Raw genomic sequence first — 15,419 nt, forward strand, 5'->3', positions numbered from 1 at the left:
AGAGATAACATAAGAACATGAAATACAGAATAAAAAATATCCAAAATAAACCAAGATATACATCAGTACTAAATATAAATAACATTCTTACACATACCATTAGTATTGCACAGATTCTTACATAAATAGAAATATTGGCATAAGTATTAATCTTGCACAGGATATATATATATATTGCACAGATTTTATTGTAAAGAATGTAATGTTGCACTTTGTACTGTTTTTTTAAAGGAGTATTTTGAGGAAATTCCTAGAGAGAGTGAGGATGGCAGTTTCAGTCAAAGCCCCGTAAGGTGCTGCATTTTGATGTGATTTAACTGTACCACCTGGTAAACTGTGTGAGAATAATTCATGATAAGTGGGTTTTTCTGTGACTGTGCATGCTGGTTTTGTTCATGTGCCAAAAATATTTCACAAATTCACAAATGACCTGCATGCAGACAGACACAGGCTCGCCCACTCAGAGCATTATGAAAAAATATTAAATAAAAAAGCCAAATAACAGTAAACACAAAAGCAGAAGCTACACTTTCTCCCAGAGACAACACTGTTGTGTTTGTGTTTAGGTATCAGATGCCATCCATCAAAGGGCAATCTGTGTTTCTATCAATAAAACCTCTCATACATTTTTCAACATTCAAATACCATGCAACTCCAGGGACAGATGTTGCATTCCTGTCTGTCTTCCAGCTCTGCCACAAAAAACAATGATTCATAAATATTAGAGTGGAGCATTCCCAGACTCCTTTTCAGCCATTGCTTTGTCTTGATTTACAGTAGAATTATAGAGTTGCACAATTTTTCTCACAGGAGCTTTGTTGGATTTTATATACTCTTTGCCCAGCTGCTGTCTCTGTCACGTCCCCTGTGGTTTAGACTACAAACATTTACTATGTGTTTATTTATCATTTAGTTGTCCACCTATCTCTGAAAAATAAGATGTCTATGGCATAAAAAAATCTACATAGCAACTGAAAATAGAAAATCTAAGTTACTAAGGACTACAAAATTAAACAACTAAGCTAAAACGTAGCTGAGGCAGATGGGTAATTGAACAACAAGAAAACACAATCGAATAATATACAACAGAAGACAAAACTGTAAATACATCAGTTTAAAACAACAGGGGAAAAGGCACAAACACAAACAAAGCAAAATGCATATTTTGCATCTGTCCGTGAGGTTAAAAAGTATTTCCACAATGGGGAAGATCAGGTTTAATGTTTTCAAGAAAAAAATGCAATATTGTAATTGTACGCTTCTTTTTTTGAGCAGTCTCACCATAATTAAATATTGTAAACTCACACTTTGTGATACTGTTTATTTCAGTCTGGACTGAAGTGGAGGACACAAGCCAACATTACCATTTTAAAATGATGTCTCCAGCATGATTAAAATTGAGTAATTAGGGTAGTACGGTCAAATTAAGGAGAGGGTCTTGAAGTCTTTATTTTTGGTGTGAATCTTACTTATTGGGAAAAATCAGGGGAAGTGTTTTATTTCGTGTTCTTACAAATGACATCAAATCAGGGCTAGAAACAAAATGTGGAGAATGAATCCCTGAATAATCCAACCCTGCAACACCATTGCTGGCATTCAAATACTTCAGCAGTCACAAAGCTGGCAGCAGTTTGCAGATTTGTTGGCTGTAAAGCTATTTATTTATCAACACTCGGGGGAGAGTATTGCATTTTTTCCCTCAAGAGGAGGCTCCAAAGAGCATATAAATAAGGTTGAAATATTAGATTCAGGACGGAAGAAGAGAGTAATTTCACTTTGTATTCCTGTGAACAAAACCTTATAGTTTCCTTGAAGTTGTAAAGCAGTGCAGTTGCTGGGCGAGAATTTGAAACATACAAATGATAGATCACACAGCATTTGGCAGTTTAGCTGCTATGTTTCAAAAATGATTCATATCTGCATCCCTGAAAGCTGAGTCATTATTTTTTTCTTTGTTTGCATGAATTTAATCACGACAGAGACACAATCCTTGTCTCAGCATGACATCTCACTTTAATTCCTGGATCTGAATTTGCAAATGCAACCAGCATTGTTAAGGTGTGTGTATAGTGTATTTTTTTCAGAGTGATTATGATAAATGGATGTTTTTCACAAGCCCATTTCTACCATATTCATCACAGGGCAAACAAAATATGAAAGATCATAAGAGAAGCTTTTAAAATGCCTTACAATAGACGCAGTGGCACAGAACTGAAGTATTTAACCTTCAGGCCCTGATGACAAGGATAACACAAGTGAAACATATTTTTGTTCCAACACATACACATACATGTACATCACAGAATGAATGAATAGAATATAGAAACAATCTTTTTCATCGTGCCTGCTCCTTTTCGTTTTTTTAGTGATGACTTCTGGCAAATTGAGTAAATTCCTGTCACTTCTAGTTAGGACAGAAGAGAGAAAAACATATTGTTCTGCTTGAGATGGTGACTGATGTGCTCATGCTGATTGGTCACATATGCACGCACACACACACACACACACACATGTTTGTTTTTCTATACCGGTGGGGACTTACCATTGACTCCCATTCATATCTAACTCCTAACCCATACCCTAACCCTAACCTTAACCATCATCAAATCAATGCCTAACCCTAAACAAACGTTTTTGCACTTTTACATTTGTTATTAACAACAATATGGCCAAGAAAACGGTGTTGCCACCCGTGGGGACCTCATTTTAGGTCCCCACCGTAAGACAAGTCCCCACCTTTATAGCAAATAGTCAGGTCAAAGTCCCCACCTGTATAGCAGAAACAAGTACACACACACACACACACACACACACACACACACACACACACACACACACACACACGTTTGTTTTTCTATACCGGTGGGGACTTACCATTGACTCCCATTCATATCTAACTCCTAACCCTTACCCTAACCCTAACCTTAACCATCACCAAATCAATGCCTAACCCTAAACAAACGTTTTTGCACTTTCACATTTTTTATTAACAACAATATGGCCAAGAAAACGGTGTTGCCACCCGTGGGGACCTCATTTTAGGTCCCCACCGTAAGACAAGTCCCCACCTTTATAGCAAATAGTCAAGTCAAAGTCCCCACCGGAATAGCAGAAACAAGTACACACACACACACACACTGTGTTTTTCTATCATTGTGGGGACATACCATTGACTCCCATTCATATCTAACCCCTAACCTTTACCCTAACCCTAACCTAAACAATGACCAAAACAATGCCTAGCCCTAAAGAAACGTTTTTGCACTTTTACTTTTTTCAGTAACAACAACATGGCCAAGAAAACACTGTTTAAACTTGTGGGGACCCAAATGAGGTCCCCACAAGTGACATTGTTTTCGGTTTTCCTACAGTTGTGGGGACCAAATGTCCCCACAAGTATAGCCAGCACTTGAGCACACACACACACACACACACACGAGCACACACACACACACACACACACACACACACACACACACACACACACACACACACACACACACACAAGCAGAGATGAGGGTGAAAGACAGACATGCTGGAAAATCTGCCATGAACATGGGAAGGGCACTGCAGACAGTCAGCATGGCATGTTATGTGGTTGCTTCTCCAGTATGTTATTTTGTGAAAGCAAAACATAAACAGATGCTTGTACTGATCAGTTACAAGCTACTCAAAACCAACATTTGCATTACCAAGTAGGCTAGGTTCTTATAGAGTATTAAATGTTCTAAATAAAAAACTTTACATAAAAATGAACTGGGACATAATGAGAAGTGAGTAAGTCTATTTATTTGTAGGTGTTAGATGTTCTATTACATTTTTTTGTCCTTTCTAATTAACTTTAAAACCACAGATACAGCTGTTGCTCAGCTAGTAGAGAAAGTTGTCCACAAGTCGCAAGGCTGGCAAATCAACCCCCGCCCCCACCCACCCATTTAATGTAGCATCTGAAATTTCACATCACACTTAACTTGCACATAGTCCTTATCTGTATAGATTGAAGGAAATGTTTACAGGGTCCCTGAAAAGTTTCACCCCATCTGGAAGTTTTTCTATTGTATTGATATGTGACAGCAAAACAGCAAAAATGTGTATCTTTCATTTATACTAATCTGCGTATTTTTCATCTGTCTACCACATTCACAGATTACTGCAAAGTTAAAGTCAAATTATAGCGATTATATTCAACATCTACAACAGCGCCAAGACCTTCAGGCAGACATCAAAAGAATGGGCACCACATGGAATCAAGTTGAGAAAGTGGCACAACATAGGAGAAACTGGAGGTCTTTCATTGACGGCCTATACCCTGGAAGGGGTTGATAGGCATAAGTAAGTAAAGTAAGTAATATTGAACATGTTCAGACTTTTTGTAAACTCAAGCACTTTGCTGGTACCAGGACTGTCGTAGCTAACGTATGGTTCGTTGCCTCGGAGCTCATTGGCATAAAGTATATATATATATATATATATATATATATATATATATTTAAATTTATATAATTGCAGGACTTTTGAGTTTGAAAAGTTCAGGATTTTTTTTTCTAATGCATTATTTTTTTCCTTACAAAGTATTCCAGAAATATTGTGTTTTCAGTAATTGCCAAGCTCAGGCATAACTGATTTCAGATATTTATTTTAAAAACTGAGATATTAACTCACAGTGGCGGCTGGTGATGAAATTTGTTGGGTGAGCTAACAAATGCATAATACCAATTAAATAGTTAACACAGCTGCAAAAGCCACATCACCTATGATACACACAGTTACATCAATTACAGGAACACTATACTTTAGTGCTCTACATCAACACTCTCTCTCTCTCTCTCCCTCTCTCTCTCTCTCTCTCTCTCACACACACACACACACATACAGATACACATGCCACATCGGTTGTCTCATCAGCTTGTACAGCCACAAATGCCGTCTGCGATATTTCATCAGTCACTTTTTGTTCATAAACAGCTAACATACAATCAAGCAACTTGTTTTGGCTAGTCTTGGACGTGTACTTTGCAACTTGTGTGTTTGAAAGGTGATCTGCTAACTGGCTGTCTAAAAAAGAAAATTGCTCAACCAGGTCCAGAAATACGCCATATTGGGTTGAAGTGGGGGGATTCGTCAGACCCCCGTAAAGCTAGCTCGTGTGTGCCACAAAATTTAATACAGTCCACAATCCTTGATAGTGAATGTCTATTTTTTTTTCACCAGCTCGTTGTGCCTCTGTACAGCGATGCGGTGGCCCTCATGCGATGTTAACTTTTCCTAACATGGACAGCTTGAAGCTGTTTCCGATATGACTTGTGCTGCATTCGTGTTTTCTAATTTTGTCCGACAAATGTTTCAAATCCACAATTCCTTGTTGAGTCCATGCAGTATCTCCTCCAAAAAGTAAGCATGGGAAACAAAAAAGTGAATTCTTAGCTACACTTGCCGTTAACCAGTCCTTTCTGTCAAACCAAGAAACGCAAAACTTACGATTTTGTCGTTTGTCCCGTTGAGTTATTTGAACATCGTTTGGCTGTTGTGATCCCAGTCTCTTAACTTCCAGCTTTTCCTCCAAAGACATTGAGGAAAATGGACAAGAAAGCAAATAATCCACCTCGTTCATGCTAACGTCCGCGATAGCTTAACTTTTTCTCCCTCCTTCCCAACTCTGGCACAAATAGCAGCACTGCTGTGGTAACTTGCTGCTATTGGTCAAAAGTCAGTGGCCTGTGGGCTGACTGAAGTTAGCCCAAATGATCAGTAAATCACGGGGGCGTGACATGACATCTGTCAATCACTTACAAGAATGAAATGAATGAAAGCGGACTGTATCTGCTGGGGCTATAAATAGATTCTTTATTCCAGACTCAAAATGGTCCATAAAATTACATACAAAGACAAAAGACAGTAACAAAACAGAAAAAAAAAAAAAGCACTACACATGTAAACTATATAAACACTCTCTCCAGTGTCTCCAGAGCACAGAAGTGTACCGGACACTGCTCTGCCCAGGTTTGACAAAGGCTTGAATAACTTTATTGTCAGAGTCCATGAGTCGCTTAATGAACTTAAAAATAAAATTTCTAATAACAGCATTCAGTGTTCTGACATTATTTTGCACAAACAACTGGCTTGCACTGGTCCACCGAGGGACCTTCATTAGAAGCCTAAAGACATCATTGTATGCCACATGCAGCTTTTTAAATTTGGCTTTTGAGTAGCCACACCACAAATGGGCAGTATAAAGTGGTGTGCAAAAGGCTTTAAACAAAGCAACTTTAACATTACGTGTACACGATCCAAATTTTCTAAGGAGTATATTAGCTTGTGCATACAATTTACAATACTGCCTTTGAATATCATCATCATCATACAGGTCATTCCTGATGATATGACCAAGGTATTTTACCTTTTCCACCACAGAAAGCTCCTCTCCCGCCAGATAGAACAGAGGAAAAACTGCTTTACTCTGCTCTTGAGCCCTCACAACCATCACCACACTCCTGTTAGAATTAAACTTTATGTCATACTGCTCACCATACTCTGAGCAGACCTTGAGCAGTTGCTGCAGGCCAGCAGAATAGGGGGACATGATGACCAAGTCATCTGCATAGAGTAGGTGGTTCAAAAGTCTCTCCCCCACCATGCAACCAGTTTTACAGTTATTTAACCTCACAGAGAGATCATCCATGTAGAGGTTAAAAAGCATAGGGGACAAGATCCCACCCTGCCTCACTCCATTGGTCACATGAAAAGGCTCTGAAATTGCGCTTCCCCATCTGACCTGCACTGTTTGGTGCGTGTACCAAAAATGTAAGACCCAAATTAAAAAATCAGGAATTTTACGTTGTTGGAGCTTTTCAAACAGCTTGCAGTGGTCGATACGGTCAAAGGCCTTAGAAGCGTCAAAGAAGCACAGGTGCATGGTGGAGTTCTGCCTTCTATACTTACTTACAGCCTCTTTCATTGCTTAAATGCACATGTCTGTTCCATGGTGTATCTTAAAACCAAATTGCTCATCTGAAATGACAAAGTGCCTCTGTAATCGAATCAGCAGAACACTTTCAAAAACCTTTGAAATGACACTAGCCAGCGCAATAGGCCTGTAATTGTCCACATTTGTGATTCTCCCAGTTTTATCTTTGAGAACCGGGACCAGCAGTACAGCCAGCATGGAGCTGGGTAAAGCACCATGCATTTAAAAAAAAAAGCCCATTTAGAGATATTCTATGTTTTTCTTTTGACTGATTGGTGCTGTTGCTACCTTTGCTTTCACCTAAACTTAAAACAATCTGTTGTAAGTTATTTAAAAAATAATTTTCTCATCTTTTTTGTGTTAGCTTGGGAGGGCTTAGCCCTGTTAGCCCATTTATACCAGCCGTCCCTGTATATGTATATATATGTGTATATATATATATATATATATATATATGTCATGCCGTTTAGGAAATTATATATATAATGAAAGTCGATATATATATATAATGAAACTTGATATATATATAATGAAAGTCGATATATATATAATGAAAGTCGATATATATATATATATAATGAAACTTGATATATATATAATGAAAGTCGATATATATATAATGAAACTTGATATATATATAATGAAAGTCGATATATATATAATGAAACTTGATATATATATAATGAAAGTCGATATATATATAATGAAACTTGATATATATATATAATGAAACTTGATATATATATATAATGAAACTTGATATATATATATATATAATGAAAGTCGATATATATATATAATGAAAGTTGATATATATAATGAAAGTTGATATATATATAATGAAAGTCGATATATATGTAATGAAAGTTGATATATATATAATGAAAGTTGAGATATATATATAATGAAAGTTGATATATATATATATATATATATATATATATATATATATAATGAAAGTCGGAATATAGAATGTTCAGATTTTCATTCCATCTATTCAAAGTTTCATTCCATATATTCAGACTTTTTCCTACTGAGCCCTGGAAGGACATGGCAAACAAAAACAGGAACCTTATTGGACATTTGCTCTTCAGATGAGCTCTTCTGTGATTATCTGTCTTCATGGTTGTCACAGGGAACGGCGCCTACGTTTGAGAAAACAGGTAATTTTTAGAGATGTTTTGATTCTGAACACTGAACATGTTAGCATTAGCTTAGCTACTTAGCTTCGACTACATTTGCATCCCTACATAGCTTAAAGGTTAAACACATGCACCATATGTTGATGATAATGATAATATCTATGTTTATCTTTATAGCTGGTCTTAAGGCTAATTACGAGGCAGAGGTCAGCTGCTGCCTGGACACATCCATGATCACGCCACTGGTGGGACACAATTGTACTGGATTTCAGCTGAAGGCTGCTGTTCTGTCCAAACTGAGACATTTTTATTGTGACATACCCTCCACTGTTGTTAGCTTTTGATTCAATAAATTTTTTTGAGATGAGGAAATCACTATTGCATGTTTCTAGTTAAATACCCTACTTTTATGATATATCACTACAGCATGCACTTTTTATATTTTCCATCAATTTCACCCAAAAGTTGAATAACTATTGTGAGCAGTGTATGTAGACACATAATAGAAGCACATTTCAATAATATATCTGCTGCAGTAGTGCAGTTTATCTACCTAGATTGGTGTAACAGTAAAAAAACAACAACATATGCTACTGATGTTTCTGACTAAAATCTGCTTGAAAAGCACAACTGCTTATCTGTCAAAATGTGTGTAACAAAAGTGTGCACTGAACACTGAATAAAGTCTCTGTAGATTATAGACAAAATTTGCATCTCTCATCACAAATTTCTGTTTATTCACCCAAAGTGCATGGGTAAAATACAAAACAGGTGAAGTACTAAAAAAAGATTTATTTTCTAGAAAAGCCAATAGTCAACAATGCAGTTTAATTCTGGGACAGTTGGTCCAGCACCGACACCATGCGTCCCATCAGTGCAACCAAGGTTTTCATTCATCTTCTGGATGTTCTGGAGCATGGCAGAGGTCACGTCTTGGTGTCTTCCGATCTGTTCCAAGAACCATTCCTCTGACCTCTCCAGATACTGCAGCGGATCCACAGCAGCTTCCTGGTTCCCTTTTCCTGCATAAAAGCACCAAAAAGTACTAGTTCTCAGTAATTATTTTCTATTTTCATAAACACAGTTAACTTAAAGTAAATGTTCTATTTTGTGATTTTAGGATGAGTCAAAAGATAACATACTGATCATATTGATGTCTGCATAGTCTAAACAGATCTTACTTGATTTGGTCTGTAGAGAGGAGGACAGCGTGGAGGAGCTGCAGGACGGAACCAGTAAGCTGCGGACTAGTGCTCCTGGTAACTGGACCTCATCATCCAAGGCCGACAACTAAATAAAATGAACAAGACATGCTGTTGATAGCATCTGTAATACAAATGATTATATCCATTAACTGATTTATTGCTTTGTCCATACAATGTTAGAAAGTGTTACAAATAATACCTGTAATAATTTCCAACAGTGATAAATGCCTTGTTTTATTTTACAACAAAAAACACCAAAAGCATCTGTGTATAAGAAATCAGTGCATTGGATTTCCACATCTGCAAAGCTAGAAAATCACACATCAGAATTTTACCTTGAAATTATGAAAATAGCTGCAGATAACCAGTACTCTTATCTTCATTGTGTCAACTTGATCATTTGAATCAGTTTTTTAGACTTGTATTACTGATACGAAACATAATCAACACATAAATTAAAATCTGTTCGCAAAGAGTTCACTGGTTCTTCAAGGAAAATTTCAGTGATAACCATATAGTTCAGTAATATGATTAATGGGTCATTGTGTAACAGCGTGGGAGGTTCTGAATACAGGTCTTGGATTGAAATATTGCTGCTGCTTTCCTCCGGTTTTATAAGGAGTTGTTTCATAGCTTGTTAGCTTACCAGCGGCTAACTGGCTGGCAAACAATAGTTCAACGCCAACCTCTAATCAGTGATCCGGTGTCCGGACCGCGTTAGCTGGCGGAACGTTCATAATACTGATGTGGGACTGTTGTAGCTAGCGTATTCATAGTAGGATAAAAGCAGGATGTTGGAGAAATAAAACTTACCATTATCAGGATCGCTGGTCTGCATGGCAGACTCTTAGCCCATCGCACTGCTTGAATGTCTGTGTATTTCAGGCCGATTTCAAAATAAAACTCAATAAAATTCTCGTCCGGGTGAGTGTCCTTCATTGTCGCTTCGCCATACGGACATGTCCCTTCCGGGGCTCGGTAGGAAAAAAAGATTTGATATATATATATATAATGAAAGTTGATATATATATAATGAAAGTCGATATATATATATATAATGAAAGTTGATATATATATAATGAAAGTTGATATATATATAATGAAAGTCGATATATATATAATGAAAGTTGATATATATATAATGAAAGTTGATATATATATAATGAAAGTCGATATATATATATCAAGTTTCATTATATATATATATCAAGTTTCATTATATATATATATATATATATCGACTTTCATTATATATATATCAAGTTTCATTATATATATATCGACTTTCATAATATATATATCGACTTTCATTATATATATATCGACTTTCATTATATATCAACTTTCATTATATATATATCAACTTTCATTATATATATATCAACTTTCATTATATATATAATTTCCTAAATGGCATGCCATATATATATATATATATATATATATATATATATATAAAATCAGTTTACACTGCAACAGATCAACCAATCAGCATGCATCAACTCAGCATGGGCAGGGCTCACAGTCTGTCTTCTTGTGCTTCTCCAGGTGCACACAACCTTTGACCAAGGTCGGCCAACAGTCCACAATGGTTAGCAGCTCTCTCATGCTTTGTTGCACCAACAAGGAAAAATGTCTCTCAACTGCTGAGTTGCAGTTAGTCTTTGCATTGCTTTTAAGATTTTTAAAACCTCTCTAAGAGTATTTTGTACCTGCTTACCATACTATGATCCTGGACACGACATTGCTAAAGCTCTTCAATGACAACCAAACCTGAAAAAAGTGCAGTTGCTTAATGATGTTGCTCTCTGTTTAATGTTTGATATCATTATGAATAATGTGTTTATATTTTTCAGGTGTTCCATACATGGAAAGAGCTGGAATATATGGCTCGTACATTGTTTTGGACAGAAAGCACAATGCTGTAAGCGTGTAGTGTGAAGTCAACTGTCGAACCAACGGCACATCGTTCAGTTGTAGCTGATGTGTATTTTCAGAAATCATTAATATTTGAGAATTTTTTTTTTTTCCCCAAATGTTTCACATCACTTTTCACTTTATGGTGAGAAATACTGCAGACAAGATTGTTTTCTTCTGAAAAAAAAAAGCAGACTTGCTCTGAAACACAGTCCCATAAAATAGAAGCATCCATTTGGTGTGTGTTCATAATCACTGTCAGACGGCTCTGACCAGATGGCAAAGATGCTACTTTGGACAAACTCCAGAGCCACTTCTGTTCTCTGAGGATATTTGTCTGTGAAAACTAACCTTGAATCTACCAAAGAATTTTCTTTGTATCCACATATGCCCACAAAAATATGCTGCTCTTTTTGTTGTTTTGCTTTCAGGATTAGACTCTCTTAAGTGAAAGTCATTTACCTTCAGTAATTAGCCTGAATATCTGCCATCGACCTACCCCAGGGCTTCAGTGGACCTGCAGAGGAGTCAAGAGAGCATATGCTTTACACATTATATGAACCCAAAAATATTTCATGAAGAAAAAGGAGACTGCTTTCAGCCTGAGACTGCTGACAGTCAGAAAGGTTTTTTTTTCCAACTGTCCTCCCAGAGTTCTTCTATTTGTCATCAAGTGATATATCCTAAAAATGCTTCAATCTCCCAGCTAGTTACACCATCCAAAAGACTTTTATCTACTCTGAATGACAAATTCAAATCAAAAGGCTTTTATCAGCGATGAGTAAAGTCAAGGTTGTTCGCTTTGACTTATTATTTTGATGATGCTGAGCACTCTAAGTGACATAGTTGAAGGGTTTCATGCCTGTCCTACAGACTCCTTGATTAAAGGTGCTAGGAAAAAGGAATAACAGCAAAGCTGTGCTCCAGCATTAACCCCTCTGAATTAGAGAGGAGCACAGAGGGACAGAGGAGACAGAAGGCCTACTGCCACATGCAGCCATGCTTACCATTCAAAGGCTTTGCTTTACAAAAATATAACAATGGAAAAAAAATGTGACATACAGTGTTTTAAAAAGTTTTTGATTTATTTATTTATCCACTTTTACAACACAATCTCTTTAAAACACACACTTTGACATCTGTCTTCTCACACAGAACATTTCTCGACTATTAAATGGTTTTGTCATTTTGCAGGAAGCAAAATTACTGTATGGATTATATTCACTGCCAGCTTTCATTCTATTTCAAGAAGTGTTACATTCTTGTGAGACAAATAAATCACAACAATACCAACAATAATGGTCTGAATGACACTGTCTCTCTAATTATTATTACTGACCTTTCACATCCCTTTGTGGACACAGTTCACTATCTTCTTAACCTTCAAACTGGTTTCCAGAACATGACAGTACGTTCAATGGACTTCAGTGACCTTTTAATCTAGGTGATCTTATTCCAGCAGAAACTGTTTGGGGTGCAATAGAATAGGAAACAGAAAACCTGCAGAAAGAATGTGATGTGATCAAGTCATCTAAATTCTATGACACCAAGAACTGAGGCTACTTGAAAACAAAGGAAGGACCAACCCAGTGTTGTTATGAGGTTCTTGTTCGGTGTTTGGAGAGTGCATGCTTCTGCATCAAGGGTGTACACTGTATACACAAAGATACTGCAGAGGCAGTGCTTAAAGGCAGCAAACACAAGTCATCAGTTTGGAATGCTAGTGTTATCGACTATTATTTGTAAGACTAGTAGAGATTGCTGAAAGTGAAGACAACATGATGGGAAAACAAATGATCTTCTCCCTTTATTGACACATTACATCTTCAACTTTGGCAGTGGTCAGATTCGGTCACATTGTAGAAAACAGAAAGCAGACATCAGAAATTCTTTCTTTCTTGCATTATTTTTTTTATTGAAGCAAAGCAATATGTAATCTGAGTATTTTAGACTTAGAATAAATGTCACACTTGTGATGGGTTTTTTTTTTTTAAACAAATTACAGAGATGAATGGTGCAGTTGTGGGTTTGGCATACACAAATTGCAAAGCAATAAGAATATTTGAAAATGTATTTTTTTTTTTTTTTTTAATGATTCGTCATTTGGCACTTTTCTTCCTTTTTAACATTTTGTCTATGTCATAACTCCAGTAGTGATTGTGCTCTGAAGCACCGCATGTAACACTTCAGAACATCTATGTAGCAGAGAGCTGTAGTCCAAAACCCAAAAGCCATTAATTAAATTAGTAAAGTCACTGATGGTACAGGTTCCATGTTTATAAATTGACTACAGAGACAAAGCCCAGATTGATATGCAAGCATTTTTCCAAAGCAACAATGAACATTTGGCCCATCAAATAGCTAGCTGAGTTGTCTCTGCTCATAGTGTAATGTGTAATGTAAGATGGAGGCTGAAACAGCTCTTTTCCATTGTCTTTGCAATGATCAAACACCCATCCGAGCAAGAAGCAGCTAATGATGAGCATAATCACTCAGTCCCCAGAGTCCTCAATCACCTCTAGTTTATGATGCAGAAGGGCAGACATGATAGAGCTTTTTTAACCCATTAGTAGTAAATATTGCATTCAATATAGTTTTTGTGTGTCTATACAGCTGCATGTATGTGGCCTGTTAGGTGTTAGGCGTTAGGAGATGGACTGAGGTAGGTACTGTCCTGTTGTTTTCATGAAATATGCTAAACAGGTGTTGGGGCAGACAGCTCATCCCAGAGGTAAGTACACACACATTTTAGCTTTGATAGCAATCAGATACCAAGAACCAGAGCTCACAGCCCTGTCTCTCTCTCTCTCTCTCTCTCTCTCTCTCTCTCTCTCTCTCTCTCTCTCTCTCTCTGTGTGTGTGTGTGTGTGTGTGTGTGTGTGTGTGTGTGTGTGTGTATGGCATCAGAATCGATTGTAAACAATCAAAGCAACTGGCAGCAACGTGAGTGTACATGTATGATTATTATGTTACGCGTGCATGCGTGCGTAGTTGATCTGCACAGTGCAGATCAACATTCTATTGTGTACAATCAGAAATTGCGACCGCACGTGTGTGAGTGCGTAACAGTATTTGTCAATCAGTGACAGACAGACGTGCACACCCTGCTTCATATGCACGCAGCTTCTTGTTACGCGTGACAGAGTTTGCGCATGTCATTTCAGCGTACGTGTGAGCGCATGACCGAAATGTTCTATTATCTTCATGTGAGCGTTAATGCGTGCGTTTGTAAAAAAAACAAAAACGCATGAATGTTACGCGTGGCCGCTCCGCGTTGTGTGATTGCCAGCGTGCAGCAATGATCACACGTGAACGTGCGCGTGAACGGGAGGACATTATAAGTCAATGGGGAAACTACATTACACGTCAGGCATGGTTTGCTGCACAGGCGTCAAAGCACGCGCTTGTGACATGTTCAGTTGATAGCTGCGCACGCTTTTAGAATCGATTCTGACGCCATACGGTGTGTGTGTGTGTGTGTGCGTGTGTGTACATGTCTAAGTGTTTTCTGGGCTTGAAAATGCGCCTTTTTGTCCTCCTTTTCTCCTTTTGCCTGGCGGGCACCGCATTTTTCCGTCCCAGCGGCCCGCCCCGAACACTTTATCGCCAAGTCTCTCTCTGACTTCCCTCCGTTTTTACTCACTTTTAGCCTCACCCTCGCAGTCTCTCTCCCTACCTCTCAACCTCTGTCTCACACTCACTCTTAGCCTTGTGCGGTGCGTGGCCAACGAGCCGGTCTGAGGAAAAGCGTGCCAGTAGACTGTCAGGGAGCAGTGAGGAACAAGCCTGGTTGGGGTACCAGGGGCGCGGAGAGCCTGGTAGAGCCAGGCACTGCTTCTGCTCTCTGCATGGCCGGGTCAGGGGGCTTAATTGTGGGTGATCAGTTTGAATGGAGGGCCTGGTAGATCCATGCCGGGGCAGGGAGTCTGGATCCCCAGTGTGGAGCACCATGCCGGGGCAGGGAGCTCCAGGGACCTCCAGGGACCTCCAGGGAGTCTGGATCCCCAGTGTGGAGCACCATGCCGGGGCAGGGAGCTCCAGGGACCTCCGGGGAGACTGGATCCCCAGTGTGGAGCACCAGGCCGGGTCAGGGTTATGGTTTTGCTGATGTACCAGGGGCGCGAAGGGTTTTGCTGGATAAAAGGGGCACGAAGGGTTTGCCTTTTTTTCTTCTAAGTGTTTTCTGGGCTG

The sequence above is a fragment of the Acanthochromis polyacanthus genome, chromosome 12 (assembly GCF_021347895.1).
Source record: "Acanthochromis polyacanthus isolate Apoly-LR-REF ecotype Palm Island chromosome 12, KAUST_Apoly_ChrSc, whole genome shotgun sequence".
Taxonomy (NCBI): domain Eukaryota; kingdom Metazoa; phylum Chordata; class Actinopteri; family Pomacentridae; genus Acanthochromis; species Acanthochromis polyacanthus.